This window comes from Callorhinus ursinus, unplaced genomic scaffold (genome assembly GCF_003265705.2).
Source record: "Callorhinus ursinus isolate GAN/ISIS: 27379988/994484 unplaced genomic scaffold, GSC_fseal_2.0 scaffold7, whole genome shotgun sequence".
Lineage (NCBI taxonomy): Eukaryota > Metazoa > Chordata > Mammalia > Carnivora > Otariidae > Callorhinus > Callorhinus ursinus.
In genome coordinates, this window is record NW_027397069.1 from 73159092 (window position 1) to 73183836 (window position 24745).

Consider the following 24745-nt stretch of genomic DNA (forward strand, 5'->3'; position numbering starts at 1 on the left):
TTCTCTGTTGACTATAATCAGACTCCTGGTGCATTTCAGGCATTTGTGTTTCTCCCCAGTCATACTGATCCAAGTCTGGCTGAAGATAATTGGACATTGGCCTTCAATACAGTGCACCTAGTGCAGACTGACAGGCTGGAAATGATCCTTATGGCCATCCTTTTGTAGTTAACAGAACTGACAAATGTAACTTTTCTCTCCTTCTAAATGCATTCATATAATATAATTTCAAGGTATTAATTTTTTTACTTAGATTCTGTCCTGAAACAAGAATACTATTGGTTTGAATGTCTGGGATTTTAGAAACATTAAAATGATCACCACTATAGGCTGAATAGCAACATTCAGGAAATGTGTCTACAAAGAGATGAGACAAAACTAACTTTTAGTGGTCTTTCAATTCACTGCAAGGGAAAAAAAACTCTTCCCAAGTGTGACCCACAATTCAAATAGCATAATATTGGGACTACAGACAATTATTTTTAATAATTGAAGTATTCACAAGGAAGAAGATAGTAGCAAAGATTGGGAGAGATGCATGGATTATGAATGTAAACAAGTATTAAATCAACTAGGTCAACTCAGCCTCAAGTTCACAGAAACCAGGATGAAAGCTCTGTAACTATGGAGATAGTTACAACCTCAAGTTCACAGAAACTAGGATGAGAGCTCTGTAACTATGGAGATACCTGGATAACAGGAAAATTCTGAAACACCTTAGCCTTGAAAACAGGGTTCCTTAAAAATACCCTTTGAGTGCCATGATTCAAAGCTTTGACAGCTGGTTCTGAGATTAGCAGGTGGATATGAGACATGAATTTTGGTTCCTGTGTTTTGGAAGAAAGAAATTATAGAAGAGAAAGAGTGGGGTGGTGATATAATTAAAACCCAACATTTTAGAGTGACTGCCAAAAAAGACTTAGGAAAGACTCCTACATCCCCAGAGTGGCAGACTCCCCAAAGAGCGGAAGTGACTGAGAATTCCTACTGTCCACTCCTCGATGGAAGATATCTAATAATCTATGGCATATTTAAGATCAACAATAAAAAAAATCCAAAACTTAAAATGACTTAGAACAAAATATGCTACAATGGAAAGGACCTAACTTGGATCAGGTTTTGCGATCTGGCCACTCCTTTACTTGATGTGTGTGTGCTACTTGACCCACTGAGTTCCAGTTTTCTCTGAATTGAGAGTCACATCCACCTCGAAAGGCTGTTGATGATCAAATGAGTGAACCAAGTGTAGGAATAAATAAACTTGTAAGTGCTAAGCAAATGAACAGTACTATAAAATTTGTAATCATGAAATCATAATTCAGAAAAAAAATCATGTTCTTGATGTCACTTCTGCCCAAGTGAGGAGCCAGGAGATGATGCAACTCCTGTCTGAGCACAAAAGGCAGAGTGAATGAATGCCTGAGAGTTTCTGGTCTTCTTGCTAATTCATATCCCATCTTTCTTTTGCCCTGTAGTCACTCAGTTGGTTACCCTGAGCCATCCTCTTTACAGAAAAGGGGTTGTAGACCACAAAAGGAAAAGGATGGAGTAACCAGGACTAAATTAACATGTAGTACTTAAAGTAAAACAAAAGAAAAAAAAATTCAGACAAAAGTTATTTGGACCTAGAGAGGAAAAACTGAAATATGATGAGGTCTTCTCTAAGGCCTCATATATGGTTTACTTACTTTAAACTCTATTATCTACAATTTTCAAAATTCCAGTTTACTTTTCAAGGAATGATTATACATATTATTTTGAATGCTCCACTTAATTATCAAGGGTATTAATTCACTTCGTTAATCAAAGATGTTTTATCTCCTTTTAATCATATATTTTCATCAATTAAAGACATTGTATTTAAATCTCCACAAGTATTTACAAAAGTGTTGGATGTCATAACAAGATTCAGTTAATATTTTCATTTATTTCCTTGCTTTTCAGTCTTTTACACTAAATCGGTAACATTTTGATGGGAAAAATATAACCATGTTTTTTTTTTTAATTTCCAAAACCTAAAATGATAACTAGTTTTATTTTTAAAGATAGACCAATGGATTTTAATGTAACCAAGTATAAAAAGTTCTTTCACGTGGTTTCCGAGTTATTGTCATCTAATGTACATACTTAATGGATATTTGATCAATAAATGAATGACAATGAATGCTGTCAACTATATCTCGACATCTTACTATGCTTACCCATCTGGAAGAAACTATGTTAATTCTCTAAATGTGAAACTTCTTATAACTTTGTGTCTTTAAAAGTCCTTTTAATATTAGCTTTGGGTTTTTTAAACTAGTTTTATTTTTAAGATTTTATTTTTTTTGAGAGAGCAGAGCAAGATAGAGAGAGAGAGTGAGCTAGGGGGAGGGGGAGGGAGGGAGAAGTAGACTCCCTGCTGAGCAGGTAGCGGGGGCGGGGGGGGGGGGCTCCATCCCAGGACCCTCAGATCACTACCTGAGCCAAAGGCAGACGCTTAACCAACTGAGGCACCCAGGAGCCCCTGGGTTTTTTAGACTTTTAATAATCTTCTATTTGTAATTTGGATTTCTCATCCAGGAAGTTGCAGTAGGGAGGGGGACGATGGATTTTTTTCAAGAGTATTCCTTACCTTTTAGAATCACTGCAAGAACAAGTACTATTATTAACAGCAGTTTGTAATCCCACTCAGATATTTTCAAGTGGAAGAAAGATTGACAAGTGCTTTAGTAGAAATCAAGCTGTGAATGTTGCAGGGGGAGTGCTGTAGTTATTTTTAGTGTCTTAATGTGCACAAATTTCTATCATTACCTGATGGATAGATAGTGGCTCTTTCCTGGAAATGAAATAAAGAAATGCATAGACAATTTTTGTTAAATTGTTTTCAAGTTTTTATTTTGATACTACTGTAGATTTATATGAAGTTGCAAAAAGGAGTACATTATCAAAACTGGGAAATTGGCATTGGTACAATCCACAGATATTATTCAGATATCATTATTAATACACTCATTTGTGTATGTCAGCGTATGTGTGTATGTGTAGTTTTCTGAAATCTTATCACACATGTAGAGTGTGTAAACACTAGGGCAAGCAAGAAAAAGAATGGTGCCATTGCCACTAAGATTCCCAATGTTACCCCTCTATTGCCAGCCCCCCCCACAACCCCCCTAGACCCTGCAAACACTAGCCTATTCTCTGTGTCTATACTTTTGTCATTTCAAGAATGTTATATAAATAGAATCATAGAGTTTATTACCTTTTACAACTGGCATTTTTCACTCAGCCTAATTTCTTTGAGATTCATCCAAGTGTTTTTGTGTGTATCAATAATTTGTTCATTTTTATTGCTGAGCAGTATTCCATAGTATAGATGTACCACAGGTGTTTAACCATTCACCCAGGGAAGGATGTTTTGTTTTTTTTTTTCTATGTTTTGACAATGAAAAGTAAAGCTGCAGTGCACACTTGTGGACTATCTTATGTGAACATAAGTTTTCAGTTTTCTGGGATAAATGCCCAAGGGTGCAATTCCTGAGTCTTATGGTAAGTATAGTTTAATTTTACTTAGTATTCAGTATTATAAGAAAGTGCTAAACTGTCTTCCAGAACACCTGTACCATTTACTTTCCCTCCAGCAATGTGTGAGAGATTAAGTTCTCCACATCCTTCCCAGCATTTGGTGCTATCACTATTTTTAATTTTAGCCACTTGACAAGTAACAGATAACTATGATGATATCTATTTGTGGATTGATTCTTATGTGCTTATTTGTCATCGATATATTGTCTTTAGTAAAATGTCTCCTCGTGTCACTTACCCATTTTCTACTTGGATTATTTCCTTTGTAATGTTGAGTTTTGAGAGCTCTCTACATATTTTATATGCAGGTCCTTTGTTGGCTATATAGCTTATAGATATTTTCTCCCACTCTGTTGTTTAGTTTTTCATCCTCTTAACAAAGTCTTTCATAGAGCAAATATTTTTAATGCTGCTGAAGTTCAATTTATCATTTTTTTCTTTTAGGGTCATGTTTTGGTGTCATCAGATATTTTTAAAATTGGAAACAGTTGGTTTCTCACACTGGCAAAACTCAAGATATTACAGATATTCATTTTCACTTTCTTTCCAATGAAAAGGAGGCAGGTAGGAATTGTGGTTGTGGGTATCAGTATGGCTTTTGCAATTTGATAAAATGGAAAGTGTGTCTTGCTTCTGGTTTTAGAGAGAAGATCAAATACTAAAGGTATATGACATGTGAGAGATTTATATGACTTGTGAAGTTCAATGTTCTAAATCTCTCCACACATTCTGAAAAGGTTTTCCTTCTGGATAAAAGATTTATAGTCTTTCAATTTCATTCAAAGCAAAACTACCACTAGAGTTATTGTAAGTAGTAATTAATAATTCTTAAGAAGCCTAAATTCAATTATCTTTCACCAGTACAGGCATTTTTCTTTAATTCTTGCTCTGAATTTTCACCAATCTAAATCTACTAATATAATGTCTTAACATTTGCTTTATTGTTTAGGATCATAGATTTCATATCATTTACAATGTGATCCAAAGAAAAATAACTGCGTTCTTGGCTAACTCTGGTTGTTTAGACCACGCAGGGTAAGGCATCATTGTCCATCTGACAACACTGAGTCCTGCTCACAGGTGAACCAGCCCCTATGAGAAAACAGCTTCTTAAAACTCACCTCAAATCCAAAGGAAAAATCACTCCTTAACTCAAGACTTTGGGAAATATACTCCCCTATGTAAACATTAGTTTCTACTAGCTATAACATGTTCACACACACATACACACACACACACACACACACACACACAAAGCAATTTCTACCTTTAACATCTGTTTCTAACATGAAGACACCTTCAGTTAGCAGAAAGTTTACCGTTGGCATAATTAGCATTCTACAATTGTTTGAAATTGCCAGTTAATTTAAAATCAGTTGGGGACCTTGGCTGAAATCCATATTTATAGAAAGATATTTATACAATGTAATATTAAAAGGAAATCCTATGATAAAATAATAATCTGATTTCTTTATAAGTCCTCTACGAATTGTTCGTTTTGTTTTACAGCTCTGTATTTCCCATTCACATACAAACCCAAAAAGTATAATTTCATCAATCTGTATGATTTCTGATAGAATAATTGATCTATGTTCTTATAAATTAATACCACTTCATGGTAGAGTCCTAAGCATCATATTTTAGTACTTAGACCCTATTTTTAAATGAATGCTTTCCATTGTGGTTGTTTTTGTTTGTTTGCTTTTTGTTGTCTTGACTGCAATAACTCTTAATGCTCTTTATAGTTTTCTTCTCACTCAGAAGGATTATTGAATACCTGATCAGAATTATATTGATAACATTTTGAATGGGGAGAATAAATTTTCTTAAAGAACTCATCCACTTACATGGTTTCCACTATACTTGTTTCTAAAAATACAATCACACTTCCTTATAGTTTTCTTGTTAACACTAATGTGTTTGGTTTACTCATTTACTGGCCATATTTTATCAACAACATTTTTCAAACCTGAAAGTTGGAGTGACAAGTCACAGAAGAAACAAAAGGCTACTGTTGAGACAAATAAGACATATGTGAATGTTTCAGAGAGATTTCACACTGAATATAGATGCACTCCTAATCCATAAAGGAAGACACCCTATGTCAGAAAGACACTGTAACTCCAGTTGCTCTAGGGAGCTTTTTTGAGACTGCAAATTATAATTGTTATATCACTATAAGGTGGTTTTCAGGGATTTAGGGTGGGTGGGTGTTAAGCCAAACTTCCTCTCTACCTTTTTTCTTTAAAGATGAATTTATATAATCAATTTTTATAAAGACAATAAACACAGAAACCCAGCCTATAGAAGTAAATTAGAAAATATTCTCTCCACATGGTTTCATTCACTGAACATATTGAGTACCTGTCATGTGTAGCCATGGTTTCATTGATTTTTTTTAATTTTTAATATTTTAAGTCATCATCATCACAGCTATTGAGCATTTACAACATGCCAGGCACCGTACTTAGGGTTATTAAATCCTTTTATCTCATTGAATCCTCCAACAAATGAGGTATATTCAAGTGTTTATTCAGAGTCCATAGAGCAGAAAATCCTGCCACTTGCCCATGGACACCAGGTTTTAGAGACATTCAGGACCCCATCTCAGGTGTGTCTGTGTTCAAAGCCAGGTGTCTTACCTACTTTGTCATTCAGATTTATCATGAGTTGTGTATGAGCTTCCCTGAAATGAAATCATTTAAAACTCACTCAACTGTTGGCACTTCCATATTCAGCTTTCCTTGCCTTTCTCACACCTATTTGCTCCCTGCGGAGCTATCTGAACGGAATGTGAATGTTTCCTACCTCCTACCTTCCTCCTTTTGAAGACCAGCCATTCCAAGACCAGATGGACATTCAGCACTGAGCTGAAGTATTTGCTCAGAAATATTTATACAGTATTTAATGTTCACATATAAGCCACAATATAAACTCTATCAAAACTAGGATGGAGAAAGTATTTTTGTCTGAACATAAAGTGTTGTTAGCTTATTGTTGATGGCATACCATAAAAATGTCTATCTCATTTTTCTCAATACGGAAGTGTAGACAGTGATAGTTCAATGTAGGAAGCACAGGTTGTAACTGTTCACACAGCAGGGGTCCTGTACAGATATGGATAACCTAAGCCACTGCGGGTCTCATTGTGACATCAACATTCTAAAGGTTAAAGGAATTTCAAGTACAGAAGCAGATTAAAATAAACAAACAAAACAAAACAAATAGCCTCTCATCTTGCCATCAAATTGAAAAAAGAACTAAACTCTTCTCAAAGTAAGTTGCATAATTATATGCAACTAATGAATTGTTGAACACTACATCAAAAACTAATGATGTACTATATGTTGGCTAATTGAACATAATAAAAAAAGAATAATTTCTTGATAGGACTCTGGGTTCTATCTGGAAGACAACCCCATAAGTAAAGCAAGAGTCCATAGTCACCTTCAATGGGAACTCTCTAAATGGCAGTGACCACTAGAGAACTTTCTTCATTGCTGGGAGGGTTTTGTATCTATACTCTCCAAATGGCAGTCATTAGCCGTATGTGGGTATCGAGCACTTGAATTGCGGCTAGTGTGATTAGTTTTAATTTTAAGGGTTACATATGACTACAGACTACCATATTGGACAACAAAGGTCTGATATATAAATGCTTCCCCAATGGAAGTCGTGGAGATTTTTACTGGTCATTCCTGAACTATTTCAATTTTGCATGCATTTCCTTTCCTAGGGACTACCTATATAGGCTCCACTCTGAGTGGTGGGCTTGTGGTCTGCTCTTAAGACCAGCAGGAGCTGAGGACCCACTTCCCAGTACATGAGCCCAGGGACACACCAGGTCATAAAATCCCCCATTGAACACACTGAGGCTCAGGCCTGTCCGGTAAGAAGTTACCTCCAGAACATAATCAAGGCTGTACATTGAGTCTTGTGATTTCTGGAATACCACTGAAAAATTAAAATAAACCTTTGTGTCTAAAGGGACCCATCATAACTGGGAACACATTAAAAGACAAAGATCTCTAAAATGGAGAAAAGAATGGCCAGGGTCTCAGAGACACAACTTGGATGTTTCATCTCTGTGTAGATTTAGGCGAGCTTGGTGAAGCAGGAAATGCAGATGTGCCATTGCTCTTTGTTTCTTTTTTTTTGCTCTTGACGCATTACCAATGACACCCTGAGGCAGAGACTGAGAATGTGAGAGGTGGGGGCTGGTACACATAAGGTGGGTGCTGGCGATCAATGTTAGGGCTGATGTGTCTCTTGGTTTTCAGGACTCACAAGATGAGCCCAAATGAGGTACTAAAGGAAACAGAAGATTCTTAGCCCTCTGCCCAACCTCCAGCGTCACTATCCATCCTCATGGTCCCAATTCCCAATTCCTCCTCCCATTTTCACTTGCAGACACACACACACACACACACGCACACAGGAGTTTGGGTAATAACTGGGCTCTAGTCTTAGCGCATGTACTCTCTCCATTTATATGCCATCCTATGGGTGACAGCAGCATTATGAAAGTCAGCTTATTCCTACTTTTCTCATACATTAGCCAAGAGCTATCGGCCCTGGAAGCCCTGAAATAAAAGAGCATAAAGTCCCCAGAAGGCATGGTCATTATTGTGAAAGTGTCTCTCATGGTTCTGGTTGCCCAGGAGATAACTCACAACACTTCAGTGTTTTAGCACCGATTTTTTACTTGGTCTTTTTCGGATTCTACTTCTAGTTATGTCCTGTGTGTTCCTGTACTCTCTTTCCCTTGTAACAAATAATAAATGTGTTCCCTCACTCCCAAGGACTAGAAGGGGTAAAGTTGGCTGTCTCAAAATAAAGCCTAGACTAAGGAGGAACTGGAGAGAAGAGGAAAGTGGACGGGAGGAGGGGCGGGGGGGAGCCATAGCTCAGGCCATGGCGGTGCAACAGCAAGAGGGGCGGGGCTGTGCCAACAGAAAGAAACCCGGATTCATGCCTTCAGCTAACATCTCCTTCAGAAGGACTTCCCTGACCATCCCCTGCTGCCCAAGAGGGCTCCCAGCTCTGCTCACTGCCATTTGGACCCCACAGGTGTCCTGATCTCATCCCATCATGGTGCACCCCTGGTGCTGTCACATCCCAGCTGCAAGCCAGTGAGTAGCACTGGTGCCTCCCGCATTCTCGTTTCTCTTCTGATTTGCACAGTGCCTGGCACATTCCTCTAGGAAATGATGAATGGGAACCTGTAAATAAAAGTATTCAAATTGTCATAAACTATATCTTTATCCCCTTCCATTCCTCTGCATTGAGTTCCATTTCTCACTGACTAACAAGATAAACATTAGCAGTAAAGATTGGCTGAGGGTGTGGGGAACCAAATGTCCTATCTAAATTGGATTGTTCTGAGAGTTGTTATTAACTATTATTGGAGTCTGCTCAGTATATGGAGTCTGCTCAGTATATTGGAGTCTGCTCAGTATAGGGAGTCTGCTCAGTATATTGGAATCTGGTCATTACATGGACTCTGGTCAGTATATTGGAGACTGATCAGTACATGGAGTCTAGTCAGTATATTGGAGTCTGATCAGTATGTGGAATCTGGTCAGTATATTGGATTCTGTTCAGTATATGGATTTTGGTCAGTATATTGGGTTCTGTTCAGTATATGGAGTCTGGTCAGTATATTTCCAAACAAGAAAGGAGAAAGGGAAGAACAAAGTGACAGCTTACAATAAAATCAGAAGGATATCAAATTTTTCTTGATTCTGCTGTCTTTTTTTTTAATTCACTACATAGGTCCTTTCAAGGGATTTATTTCAAAAACATATATAAGTAAACATAAAGCTAACTTAATTTTAATTCTTTGAGGTAAATTGAGTTCTTTGAGTAAACAATGAATTAAAATCATTGCCAGAGACAAAGAATCAAGATGAGCCAATTTGCCTTTTGGTGCTGTCTCCCCCTGGATGTCACTGGGTTTCAGTTTTGCTACCCGGAACTGGAACTGCCATGGAGTTTCTGTGACCTCTAAAGGACCCTGGTCCCCACAGGACCCAGAACTTGTGTCGGCCAGCAAAGGGCGGCAACCACGAATAAAAAAAAAGAAAAAAGAAAACTTTAAAACACAATGAAAAGAAGAAGAAGGAGGAAAATCATTAAACACAGAAACCATCTGTGCCTCTCTGCTCCATGTAGGCTTATTTTTCCAATACCTCACATACCTCAAATACTTCAGTACAACTCCTACGTTTGAGAAGAAGAAAAGAAAAATAACAAAACTCAATATTTTATTAGGCAGATTATCTATATTGACGTGAAAAATTGGATACTTATTTAAAAAAAAATACAAATATAACTTTTGTTTGTTTTTGGAAGCTCCCTGTGTCTGCTTCTTTGGCCAGAGGGTATCTTTCCCACATTATTCTCCTGGGCTGAGTGTGGGTGTGCGTCCCCCCTCTGGTAGTTTAGTGGGTTCTGCTACACTGTGTATGTCACAAGCTAAGACTGCAAAAGGGAAAAGAGTTAAAAGAAGCAAAATTGCTGGTAGACTTTTTTTCACGCAAATAATTTTACAGCCCATGTACAATATAGTGCTGACAAGAAGTTGTAAATATGTGCTGGGTAGCTATTTTTTTTTCTTTAAAAACAATTCCTACATCTGTAAATGCTTCCTTTGTGAGTATATTTTTATTAACTTAAAAAATCTTCAGGCCTAATTTTTTCCATTATTGTAGGGTTTGGAGTTAAAAACTCAAGTGGTTCCGTATAGGTCAAGCTTACCAGACAGACTATCACATTTTTATATAAACTCTTTCACCAACACTCTAATTGGAATCAATTGTAGAGGCATTGAATAGATTTTGTTAATTATGAACTAATGTCATGGGATGCGAGGTTTTATGATACTCTCACAAAACATTTTCGCACCCTTATCCTTAATTAATTTGTCTAGAAAATTGTATTTGGAAACATTTGGTTCTACCTAAGTAGAGGCTTGTGTTGTGTAAACAATCATGACCTTCGTTCAAAAGTAATCTTTGAACTTCTTTTACAATTACTAGACAAATAAAATAAACATTGCCAATGCACTAGGAAATTTCTATTTATCTGGAAGCAAATGGAAGTAAGAGATCATAAGGTTCAAGTTTAGTTCTACAAATTTAGAACTCCTGATCTTTGAAGTTGTCCTGTATTGCTTCACTTAGAAACCCTTAGTCACTACAGTGAACATAAAATTGTTCTACTTATACAGGAAACTTCACAAAGAGCAGTGGTAGATAAACATTACTGAACCTGCTCAGATGGAGCTCTTCCTCCTTACCCTAGAAGAGTATACAATATAATTCCACTCTTTTTCATATGATCTTTTACATGGGAAGATAATGTTGATGATTAGAGATATCCTCACACTTACGTAGTGTATTAGGGTCTTCCTGGGTTTAAAGATAGTAGTTATCACTAATGCTTATCTGCTAGTGCTGGCTTTTCTTTTCCTCTCTCATCAGCTATTTGAGACTTAGATCCAAACGAGCCATTTTGTCTGGCTCCTAGGAAGCCATTAATACTCTGATTCTCCAAATTCAATAGTTATACCCCATGGTTCGTGGCTTCTATGTATCTTAATGGCTTTTTTCCTAGGAAGTTTTATGATCCAACTTACTAAAACAAATAAAAAGTCAACAGACAAATTCTTTCCACCCTTGAGCTAAAGGGAACATTTCTTCACTGCTAATTGAGTCATCACTGACAGGTTTGATATGCAGACAGCAGCTCAGGTCTCAAAAATCTAGAGCTACTTCAGGTAAACCTGTTTTTCGTTAAAAGAGCATAAGCCATTGATATTACTCGACAAATCTGTGTTCTCTGAGCAATTCTGTAAATATCAGTTTTGGATGTTTAGTGTCCCTTAAATTACAAATTGTTTCATTCCCTTTGTTCAAATGTACGATACCTGCTCAAGGTTAACCTAAACTATCTTTATATTTTGACCTATAACAATAAGAAAAAGTAAAAGTGAGTAGTGGCTTCTGCCTCTCAGAGTGTTCAATTTTTATTTAATTAGCTTCCCCCAAAAACTGATGATAACTTGAATGTGTGTTCCACTCATAGATGTTATTGTCCTTCAGCAGCAATAGCTATCTTGCATGCAAAGGTCATTGCCACATGTAAAAGAAACGATCCCACATCATTGGGCATGTGGAAGGAGTCGCAAGTGGCAGAGAGTTTGCAAGTACCTGAGTCATTGGTTATGACAGGGTGCTGGACCTTTCGCTAAGTTTAGTATCCCCTCAAGTGTATTGAGGTGCAAGTACCATTAACTCTTGGCAATATTCTCCTTCCTAATTCAAAGAACAAAAGATTACTAAACCTCATAAAAAGACTTCTCAAATTTCAAATAGCTTTTTAAAAAAATTTAATGAGTTAAGAGTAATTGAATCAGAAACATATGGATTAAATTTTCCTTGAAATCACAAGGGTTTAATATTAAGGGAGAAGTCATTCAGCCGAGCCCCTAAAGACTAGCCAAACCCATTTTTAAGACCAACTAGTCATACTCTGTAACCTTTCATCTTACCCATTTATCTTTGTCTAAAGAATTTTGTGGTTTGGGTGATATTGTGTTGATTATAATTATACCAATAGATAATACATCTGTCAATAAAAGAATTCAGTACATCTGCTGCCTATATCTTTATGGTTTGATTTACTTACTTACCTAAATGTATTTAACTGTGTAATAACCTCATCTATCTACAACTGTGGTTTTCAACTGTTTAACCAACATGAACTTTTTTTTGTAAACACAAGCACATGCAGATCCACAATCTAGCAGGTTGAGGAGCAGGAGAACGCTGGGCTCTAGTTCCCATCTGAGGTAGCTCCTCAGCATCTCTATGGAATCCTGGAACACAATTTACAAGCCTTTGATCTAGCATGTAGCCAAGAATAGGGAAATATACAAAATAAAAGGGAGAGGGGATTCCTAGGAAACCAAAGGGACATCACAGAGTCCATGGAACTATTAGAAAATTCTTTTATCATATTCATTATATTCTTACTTTACAAATAATTCTAGCAAGTGTTGATTGTTTCTATATCTACACAAGATTGACAGTAACAAACTGGGAGACTTAAAATTGTAGGAAAAATAGATAGGAGGGAGAGGGGGAAAGAGAAAATTGAGACAATTTTCAAAAGGTTTAGCAACTCTCCCTTTAGGTTGAGAGAAACAGCCTACTACCTCAATAGACTCAGAGTATCAACGCATCAAATGCAACATAATAAATGGTATGCATAATTGAGACCTCAAGTTGTAAAGAAAACTTTATGTTTAGAAAATACTCTAGAGCAAGAGAAAATAGTGTTGCACCATTACTTTTTATTTGAAGTGTGTAGAATGTACCAAAAATTTGTTGTAGGCTCCTAAGAAATAGTAAATATGCAATGATAAAATCTGTACTATTGCTGTGGATCTCCCACCACCACCCCTCAACTTTTGTGCAAATTTCTTCTAGAGCTTCGTTAATATAAAATAGCAGGGAGACCAAATCAGTAGGGACAAAAATACTTGGGTCTCTATGGTTTGGTGAGGCTGTAAGAGCAAGTACTCTTGTGGATAGCATTCATTACAATAACTGGATAATTCATAAACAATACATAGAACTTGACTACATCTATGTTTTCAGACTCAGTGAATTCTTTTTGGAAATGTGGCAGCAATGTGTTAGGCGTAGTCCTAGCTGGAGGCAGATGTAAGAGTCAGAGTAACATAGAAAATGTGGATCCAGAAAGAAATACCAAATTCCCTTAGGAAAAAGAAAATGGGTTGTATTATCTTGGCACAGAATCAAGTCTAGGTGGAGCCTTCAAAGACCTGTGGAAATTACTAACAGTAACATTTTGACTTCTACAGATTAAGTCTCAGAATATAATAATACAGCTCATGCCTTCCTTCATAACTCCGTAAGATAAGATTCTTATTGGCAAAAAAACACACTAACACGATATTTGGGATTTCTTTATTTACGTGTGTGAAAATGAGATTCCCAGAGCTTAGATGAATATAACCTCCCTCTTTTGGAATATTAAAGTATTGCTGATGAATGTTACCAAAAAAAGATCTCCATATTAGAAGTTCCAGGGTACTGAACATTCTGAAAATTATTCACTGAGGATTTGACCTTTTATGGCCACCTAAAATTGAACCCGCAGTGAAAACCAGAAACCCAGCTGGGAAAAGGAAAAAAACAAATATAAGGACACAAATGTAAAAATAATGCAAAGGTCATACATGACTTGTCCAAAACTCATTTTGTAGCAGATATAGGGCTATTTATATGGATTTGAAGATTTTGTAAAATAACTGTTGCAAATTTAATGTCACTATCTCATTCCCTTAAAACCCTAACACCTATCAAAGAACCCTGCCAGTTTCCATCGGAGCACAACAAAGACCTCACTCTCCTTGAAGATAAGCCAAGATCTAGTCTTCTGACTTGAACGTCTTTATTGACAATGCTGCCAAATGTCTTTGAGCCTTGGAACCTCCCACCAATGAGTCCTGATTTCTTCTGGATGGTGCTCTTTAGTTCACTTCCATGGGAGGAAACATATTCTTCTGGAACTTGAAGCAAGATGACCCTCTGCCCTTCAGAGAGCTCACTGTAAAAAAACAAAACAAAACAAAACATGTTATTTTGCTACACTGTACCTTCAGTTTGTCAGTAATAGGAGAAAAACCGTGACTCTGATGTTTAACAGAAAAAAGTCAATTTGTGACTCATCCAATACAAAAGGAAGAGTGCTTAAGGAAATGATTTTGAAGACACGATGTATTGACGTGCTTACCTACCATGAGTAAGGTCTTGTAGCGTTAAAAGGAACATTTATTTCTTTTTCTGTGATTTTTTAATTTCAGAAAGATCTAGAGAAAAACACCAGATACTCACAGTAGGAAACTTTCACACGAGCTGCTAGCAGTTCATTCTCCTATGGTCTAGCGCTATTATTGACTAGGGGTTTTGGTTTTATTTTTTGCTTTTGTTTTCATTTTTTAACATCCAACATGCTACCTCTTGGGGAGTAAAATGCCATACTACAAGAAATTTTTCAAATAAAAAATACATGTCCTTTTAAAAACCTTTGTTCAGTGATGTCTTTGTATAACAAGAAGTTCATGTTCTAATATGCTGAAAGCTCCAATAACTTTTTACAAGGAAACCTGAGGATAGTAGGCTGAAGTAGCGTACTTGGCTACAGTCAGAGTAAGAGCTGAATTGAAGAGGAGTACTCTCCCCCCACCCCGCCCCTGGCACAGGCAGAGATGGAACAGACCGAAGGCAGCGTAAATGTCTGACTATTATGAACGCTCTAGCCTCTGGGTAGAAATATGTCCATTATGTATTGGTGCCCCATCTGCAGATTGTTTTGCAGCCTCTACCCACATTGGAAAATCATTTAGCATCACTCAGAACCAGAGCCAGAGCCGTGTGTGTGTGCATTTTTACTGAAGTAAAATGTGTGCTCATATTTAAAAATAAAATAATACAAGTGCTTAAAATTGAAAGCAAGGATGCCCAGCCTCCTGCACACCCCACCCAGCACCACTCCTAAAGAGGCAACCACTTTTAGCTTTGTTGGCAACTTCTGGCAGTGACCTCCATTTCTCTAAAAATCTGAACTTCCCTTATCCTTCATTCTTGATTAATCTATTTACTATATTATATTAATCTATTTTACCCCTTACTTATTAACTCACTATAATGGCAGATGAAGATTGAACTTGCCTCAAGTTCCAACAAAGTCCTGGTTCTAGGTTGATTCCTTCCTCAGTTACCTTTGTGCTGGCTTGTTAACTTGCCCTTCCTAAGACTCTCTGTGATAACACTTTCAGCCATCACTCAAGCTTCTAATAACAGAGCGCGAACAATGCTGTATGTCTAAGTTACAAGCAATTCAAACGTGAGGCTTTGACAGTCCATCCCGGCTTCTGCTTCCTGAATCATACAAAATCTTTGCAATATATGGCTATTAGATTGTGAAGACACAGAGTCACCAACCTGTAGCAAGTTTGTAAAAGGATGAGGTATTTTGTAGATGGGGAAGTAACAGGCTTCATCATGCTGCCAAGGGGCAGGGCAATGCAGTCTCCATCTGGGCCACCAGATGCCCAGCTGAAGGCCCGGGTGTTGTACGAAGGAGGGGAGGAGGAAGAGATGCCAGGAAACAATAAGTCTTTGAACCTTCCCTTTCTCCTGAGTCACCTTAGACTGTCCTTAGATGGTTCTTCACATTAGAAAATTCTTACTTACATGATGAAAGAAGAACCAATGAGAGACCTCCACTGGTTCTCTGTGCCATTGGACATCTTTAGCTAATCACAAGTGAACTTCCTCTTCCCTAGGACGACTGTTTTTAAAAAGGGTGTCATGTCCTCTCACTCTCAAAAAGTCATCTGTTTCTTTAATCATGAGTCCCTTGAAACTAAATGATTCTGCCTTAATAATCCATGTCACTCTCCTCTTAACATATGTCAGTCTGACTATATCCTTTTTAATGTGTCTTGGAGACAAAATTCTGCTGTTCATGAGTTGTATGGCCTTGAGCATGCCATTGTAACTCTCTGAACCTTGGTTTCTTTGTACAGAATATGATTGTTTTTTTAATGTCCAAGAACAACATGTAAAATCGGAGAACTATAGAATTGTAAATGTGGAAAAATCTCAAAAGTCTTAAAATTCCATCTCTTTCCAAATGCATAAATCCTTCCCCAGTATCCCTGGAATATGTCAGTTAGTGCCTAAATTCTTGTAGGAATAGGGAATTGAAAACAATACTTCAAGTGTGGTCTGACCTGAGCAGAGAACAGTGGGATTATTAACACCCTTGATCTTGACACTGTTCTATTTAAAAAACCAAAGTTTGCATTAGGTTCATATGTAATTTTTGGCTGATACATATTTTTGGCTCGTTTGGTACTTGTGCTCACAGAAAATCATGAGAGTCACACACACACACACACACACACACACACACACACCTTTCTACTACATTCTGAAATCAATCTTTTTCCTTCAAATACAACTGCTTGATTTTGTTTTCTAAATTGTTGCTTTTGTTTTTGTTTTCCTCTGATTAAGTAAATAATTCAGGTTTGTTGTGAAAAAAGTATGAAGGGTTTTCACAAATATGAACTCAAAATTGATTATAATTCTATCCCAGAATGCACCTCTGTTATATTCTGGTGAATATCACTTCAATTTCTTTTCTCTTTTATGTGTATGTGTATCTACCTGCCAATGCATGTGCATTCACACACACACACACACACACACACACACACACACACACTTATGGTACATTTAGTTGCATTTGGGTTGACAAAAGCCCACTTAAATAAATTGATTTAAGCGATGAAGAGGATAGTGAGTCTTTGTGGATCTGAGTCCCAAGGTAGGATGGTTTTCAGGGTTGACTAATGCAGTGGCTCAGTGATGTTATCGAAGATCTGTTTGTGTTCTGTTTGTCCACTCCATTTTCCATGGTATCAGCCTCATCAATGCTGTCCCTTTCTCTTATGATATCAAGGTGGGTGTCAAACACTAAGGAGAATAGATGTGCACATGTCCATATCTGAGGAGAGGGACTGGGAGCCATTTCTGGAAGCTCTTTCAGGAGAGCAAAGACTGTCATCACTACAAGTTTTCAGCAAACATATTCTCCCATGGCACTCTCCTGAGAGGAATCACTGGTCCATATCTGGTTCAATAACTGTATCCAGACGATGGCATTACACTGATCAATGTAGGCCTTAAACAACCACACCAGTCCGAGGGCCACAGGTGGAGTTAGCTTCTCCCAAACTCACAGACTGGAATGAAGAAGGTCTAAATAGTTGGATGAAATTTACTGAAGGAAGTAAAATATGTTGTGGTGAGGCCACTGCAAGGTCCACTATATCTATCATATTACATGATATCATATAATAATAATGCTATTATTCTATGACATGTAATTATTAAATTACTTAAAATTATATATAAAAACCTTATAGATAGGCAGGTAGCTCAGTAAGTGGATGGATGTAGGGATACATAGATAGATAGAAAGATGGATAAATTAGGTAGATAGACAGGTAAATAAGATCAAGTTAAACATGTTTTATAACCTGCTTCTCAGTAACCATATTCTGTGAACATTTTTGATTGTCAATTCTCAGATTCTTACATCTTTTTAAATGGATAATGTCCTGATACGATCATGACTAATGATAGTAATTGGCCCCTATTATGGAACAATACTATATTTTTAGTTCTTTCTAGAACATGTGTCATGCTGAAAGAACATGTTTATACATGCATTATGGCCCAATCAGCTGCTTGTTTCCTTTGATAAATTTATATACATTTATATAAATATAAACAGATAGGAAAATATAAAATTTCAAGACATATGGCCAGATTCCCTTCCAAGAAGACTATATGCATTTATTCTACTGCCAATATCATTTGTAACTGCCCATTTTGACACATATTTAACACAAATATACTTTAATATATTTAATATGATTTTTACCCTACAAGTCTAATGGGGGGGGGAATGATACTGCTCTGCATTTGTTTTGCAATTCTTTTGTTACTAGTGGGGTTGAACATTTGAATACATATGACTGTCTCTTTTATCTTTGGCTTATTCTTCTTTTGAAGCGCTCATATTTTATATAAGTGCGTAAATACTTGGTAAATGTTTAACTTCTGCTATATTTGTTGCATATTAATTATTCCTTATTTGTCCTTCAATTTTGTTTATAGTGTTTTCACCATATGAAGCTAAAACATTGCAATGTAATAAATCTGTTGCTGTTTTCACATGGGTGGGGGGATTTTTAAGTCTAAAATATGTAGACATTCAAATACTTTTGAGTATCTCCATAGTGGTTTCTAATATATTTATCTAGTGATTTAAAATGCCATCTAAACATAACTAATGAATCCTTGAACACTGTATCAAAAACTAATGATGTACTATACAGTGGCTAGCTGAACGTAATAAAAAATACTTTAAGATAAGTAAATAAATAAATAAAATTGTATCTATTTTCAGTCTCTAAATAAATAAATAAATAAATAAAACAAAATGCTATGTTTACATTTCAAAACACTGACAAACTATTTTTTTCAAAATAAAAAATGTGCTAGGTACCTGGGGTGGGAGGAGATTCTTACCTCAAAATTTACATCAGAATAAATTTTGGAAAAATTTTGGAAAAACTCAAATTTAAATGTAAACAGATAAATAAAATTGAAAGAAACAAGGAACATGTTTTTATAATCTTAAATTAGAAAGATTTTCAAATATGATATAAAACCCCAGATCCCAAAAAGAAGAGACTGATAGACTCAAAAATATATTCAATGATTTTTAAATATGCATATTAAAAAAATACCGTTTATGCTACCTATAGCAATCTATGCATTTAATGCAATCCCTATCAAAGTACCATCAACTTTTTTCAAAGAAATAGACAAATAATCCTAAAAGTTGTATGGAACCAGAAAAGACCCCTAATAGCCAGAGGAATATTGAAAAAGAAAAGCGAAGCTGGTGGTATCAGAATTCCGGACTTCAAGATCTATTATAAAGCTGTAATCATCAAGACAGTATGGTACTGGCACAAAAACAGACACATAGATCAATGGAACAGAATCGAGAGCCCAGAAATGGACCCTCAACTCTATGGTCAACTAATCTTCGACAAAGCAAGAAAGAATGTCCAATGGAAAAAAGACAGTCTCTTCAACAAATGGTGTTGGGAAAATTGGACAGCCACATGCAGAAGAATGAACCTGGACCATTTCCTTACACCACACACAAAAATAGAGTCAAAATGGATGAAAGACCTAAATGTGAGACAGGAATCCATCAAAATCCTTGAGGAGAACACAGGCAGCAACCTCTTCGACCTCAGCCGCAGCAACTTCTTCCTAGAAACATCGCCAAAGGCAAGGGAAGCAAGGGCATAAATGAACTATTGGGACTTCATCAAGATAAAAAGTTTTTGCACAGCAAAGGAAACAGTCAACAAAACCAAAAGACAACCGCCAGAATGGGAAAAGATATTTGCAAATGACATATCAGATAAAGGGCTAGTATCCAAAATCTATAAAGAACTTCTTAAACTCAACAGCCAAAGAACAAATAATCCAATCAAGAAATGGGCAGAAGACATGAACAAACATTTTCCAAAGAAGACATCCAAATGGCCAACAGACCCATGAAAAAGTGTTCAACATCCCTCGGCATCAGGGAAATCCAAATCAAAACCTCAATGAGATACCACCTCACACCAGTCAGAATGGCTAAAATTAACAAGTCAGGAAATGACAGAGGTTGGCAAGGATGCAGAGAAAGGGGAACCCTCCTACACTGTTGGTGGGAAAGCAAGCTGGTGCAGCCACTCTGGAAAATAGTATAGAGGTCCCTCAAAAAGTTGAAAATAGAGCTACCCTACAACCCAGCAATTGCACTACTGGGTATTTACCGTGGAGATACAAATGTAGTGATCCGAAGGGGCACATGCACCCCCATGTTTATAGCAGTAATGTCCACAATAGCCAAACTATGGAAAGAGTCTAGATGTCCATCAACAGATGAATAGATAAAGAAGAGCTGGTATATAATGGAATATTATGCAGCCATCAAAAAATGAAATTTGGCATTTTGAAATCTTGCCATTTGCAACAACGTGGATGGAACTAGAAGGTATTATGCTAAGCAAAATAAGTCAATCAGAGAAAGACAAGTATCATATCATCTCACTGATAGGAGGAATTTGAGAAACAAGACAGAGGATCATAGGGGAAGGAAGGGAAAAATGAAACAAGATGAAACCAGAGAAGGAGACAAACCATAAGAGACTCTTAATCTCAGGAAATAAACTGAGGTTTGCTAGAGTGGAGGGGGGTGGGAGGGATGGGGTGCCTGTGTGATGGACATTGGGGAGGGTATGTACTCTGGTGAGCTCTGTGAATTGTGTAAGACTGATGAATCACAGACCTGTACCCCTGAAACAAATAATACATTACATGTTAATTTTAAAAAAAAGATCAATAAAAAAATAAACCCTATGTCAGCTTTGCACATGGCTGTATTATAGCCAACGAGGTTTATCCGAGGCACAATTATTGCTAATTGAAAAAAAAAAACTGTCTCAAAGACCAATAATAAGCTGGGAAAAATACTTGTAACTCATAAAACATAAAGGCATGCCTTACCACATAAAGACTCATCCAAATCCATAAGGAAAATATATGTGTAAAATATAGCTTCTTAAAAATCACAAAATATGCGCAGCCTCAGCCATTATTAAGAGAAATGCATACTAATATTATAAGACACTATTTTTAACCTATCAGATCAAAAAATTCAAAAAGTTTATTACATTACAGTTTTGGCAGGGTGTGGGGTAGTAAGAATTCATTGTTAAGAATATGAATCACTAGTGAGAAGAATTTGGCAAAATGCATTAAAACCCAGTCACGCCTCAGATGTATCCTATAGCTGTTTCATCCACGAGAGAAACTGTGTGTATGACGGGACATCTACTGAAATATGCAAAAGCATTCATAGACTAGTTGAGTCACTTACAGGCCATTCAGTCAATGGGAGGCTACGTAACAATAGAAACAATGAGATAATTCTAAGTACTGATGTGGAATAGTATTTAAGATACTATTACTAAGTAATTACTAAGTGTACTAAATCTCTAAGATACTTTACTAAAGTAAGAAAAAGGAAGGGGAGGGCAGTACAGAGGCATAGCATCTACTTTGGGACCATGTGTACAAACAACAAGAACATTCAGCATCTATACTTACATATATGGGAATTAAATGTGGAGAGATAAACAGAACCTGGGAAGAGCGATTGCCTTTGGGAGAAAGCATTGAATAGCTAGGGAGCTGGGACAGAAAGTGACTTACTGTTCATTACACAACTTTTTGGGTTATGCGCTTATTGCCTTTTCAAATATAATTATTTTGTAACATCTTTATGTTAAATTCCAATAAATGCTTGAGTCTGTTTCTGTATTCTCTATTCTGTTACATTAATTTATATTTCTAATGCTACATTAATTCCATTTTACCACATATTAAACAACACATATTAATACAGAGTAAGGCTTCTTTCCCCATATCTGTCTTGTTGTTAGAATTTGTCCAATATTACAAAGTGTTTACTTTTTCCAATACATTTTACAAAGCTCTGTCATTGTTCAAAATTATTTTGCTGAGGCTTTAATTGAAAATAGATGAAATGAATTTTAATTTGTAGAGAACCAATAGGTTAAAATGCTACATTTTCCCATCCAAAACAGTGGTAGCCCTCTCTAATTATAGCATTTTCTATTTTTTTGTATTTTAGAAATTTATTATAAAGCTTTGTCATAATAAAATGAGCAAGTACTAACTATAGGATTATTATTTTTGATAAGCAAAATAAAAGTAGAGTAGAAAAATAGCATTAACTGTATTCTTTCTAAGCATTCTTTCTAACTGTATTGTTTTTTTTATTGTGTTATGTTAATCACCAGACATTACATCATTAGTTTTTGATGTAGTGTTCCATGATTCATTGTTTGCATATAACACCCAGTGCTCCATTCAGTATGTGCCCTCTTTAATACCATCACCAGGCTAACCCATCCCCCCACCCCCTCCCCTCTAGAACCCTCAGTTTGTTTCTCAGTGTTCATAGTCTCTCATGGTTCGTCTCCCCCTCTGATTTCCCCCCCTTCATTTTTCCCTTCCTGCTATCATCTTCTTTTTTTTTTAAACATATAATGTATTATTTGTTTCAGAGGTACAGGTCTGTGATTCAACAGTCTTACACAATTCAGAGTGCTGAGCAAAATAAGTCAATCAGAGAAAGACATGTATCATATGACCTCACTGATATGAGGAATTCTTAATCTCAGGAGACATTGGAGAGCATTTTCTTTTATTTTCCATATATAAGTTATGATTTTCTCCACATAGGTACTATAATTTCTCATTAAGTTTACCCCTCAACATCTTAATTTTTGATTTGGTGCATGAGTCTTTTTATGTCACATTTTTGGATGTTTATGATTGTCTAATTGATTTGGATACTTTAAAAAACTATTTTTTCAGCCTATGGATTCTGCTGAATTCTAATATATGTATTATTTTCCTCAGTTCCTTGGATTTTTATAGTAGTCATATCATCAGCAACATCAGCAAAAACCAATGTTTATTTCCTCTTTGATAATATTTATACTTACTAATGTACTTATGCTCAATTTGCTTTGTTTGGTATTTCCAGAGTAATTTAAATGATAGTAATAATAGTAATATTATTAATAGTAATAACAATGGACATTCATTATTTATTCCTGTTATTAATGGGAATGAATCCAGTATCCTTTCCCTATGCAATATATATCTATTCATATGCTGACAGTCAACATAGTTTAAGCACAAATATCTATTAAAAAGTCAACCATGCAAGCTCTGTACAAGGCATAGATAAATAATGCACAGCAAAATGAACATGGGACCTAACTCCAGAATCAGAAAGCAGAAAGATTAATAGAGGAAGACAGATAATAAATAGGCAAACAAATAAATATGAAAATAAGTATGAAATTACAGACTTAGGAATGTGCCGTGAAGGCCATGCTTAGGTAAAACAATAATGAAGGGTCATGCATTGATCCCATTTAGGTGAAGTTTCAAGGAAAACAGCATGTGAGGAGCAAAGGCAAAGCATTCTTGGCAGAAAGAATAGCACATGCAAACTTTTTAAGGCAGGAAAAGTTGGTCAAGGTCATTAGCATGTTGGTGTAGCTCGAAAAGAGGATAGAGTGTGTGGATGAAAGAGTAAGCTGAAGTGAGGTTGGAAGGATAAGCAAGACATAGGGGGCACAGATCATCCCAAGGAGTCTAATTTTATTAGAAATGCAGCAGAAAAGGTCCTGAGAGGCTGAGGAGGTAAGATCAATAAAAGGGGAAAAACATGCGGCTATGGTATCAGAGAAGGAAGTGTACTGAGGAAAAGGGCATGGACATTTGCACTGGGTGCTGTGGCATGAGGCCGTGAGAGGAGGACCTCAGGACCCATTGGATGAGCCACACGAAAGTAATCAACAACCATGACGAAAGCAGTATTGGTGTGTTAGTAAGACTCTAGGGATGGCTTGACTGCAGTTCCCTAAACCATCAGAGCTCTGACCATCATGCCTACAGTTTGTGGGTAGACAATCCACATGGACTCTCTCAAGCAAGTATATAACTTGGTCTCTGATTATCCAACATGTTCTCAGGCCAAACAAACAAAAAATCATGTTTGTATTTAGGAAGATGTGTGCATCATCACCTCCATAGATTTATAAAACAGTAGGTGGTGGTGGAGAGAACACGGGCTTTGGAGTCAAAAGATGAATGATGCTAGAACACAGAAGAACTCATGATTTTGCAGTAAACTTTGGATTGGGAGCAAGGAATAAGAGAGCTAAAGACTATGTTTATGAGAGGTTTGTGGGATCCTGAACACAAGAAGACCTGCCATGAGGCATGGGTAACTCACTCTAGAAGAGGGTCACAGGGGCCATGGCCCCCTCTGCTCAGAAGCTGTACCCCTGGGGCCCTGATACATTTGGCTCTTGGATTTCAACAAGGCCTGAAGGGCACCATCAGTGGTGGCACTCATGAAGCTCCAGTGGGAGTGTGTAAACATGGCAGACACCACATGTTGACCACATCGACAGACTGGTCTGTGAGCCAACACTGGCCTTTGGAGAGTTCAAACATTGTTGTAGGCAGAAAGAACAGAACTAGGTCAGAGGGTCCAAAAGCTATGAGAAAATTTTAAGTTATTTTGTGACATAGGGTGATGAGGCCGGATTATTCTTTGTTCATTTGAATTATTATAAAAAACCCAAGGGAGGCCAGAGCAAAATATCAACTTCCACAGACTACTTCATTTATTCAGCAAGTATGTGCTGAGCATCTGTTCTGGCTGGGCACTACAGAATGGGCAGACAGCCCCTACCTTCAGGAAGCTCACAGTAGTGGGAAAAAAAGAGTAGTTAAATAAATATTACAGGATAAAGTAATGGTAGCCTGAATTTTGCTAAGCAAGCTCAGAGAAGAAGTGAAGAAATGTACGAGTTTTCAGAGAT

General features: G+C 36.7%; 1 long non-coding RNA gene and 1 pseudogene across 3 annotated transcripts in view; one reads left to right on the top strand and one right to left on the bottom strand.

Moving 5' to 3' along the window:
- Window positions 1-13570: 13570 nt before the first annotated feature.
- Window positions 13571-24745, bottom strand: part of LOC112826892 (uncharacterized) — a 56169-nt gene continuing 44994 nt past the window's right edge. For all 3 annotated transcript variants that reach the window (XR_012378711.1, XR_003209076.2, XR_012378712.1), the window contains one exon: window positions 13571-14205. This is a non-coding gene — a long non-coding RNA (uncharacterized lncRNA). The remainder of the gene's footprint in view (window positions 14206-24745) is intronic.
- Window positions 20674-20803, top strand: LOC141373145 (U4 spliceosomal RNA; annotated as a pseudogene).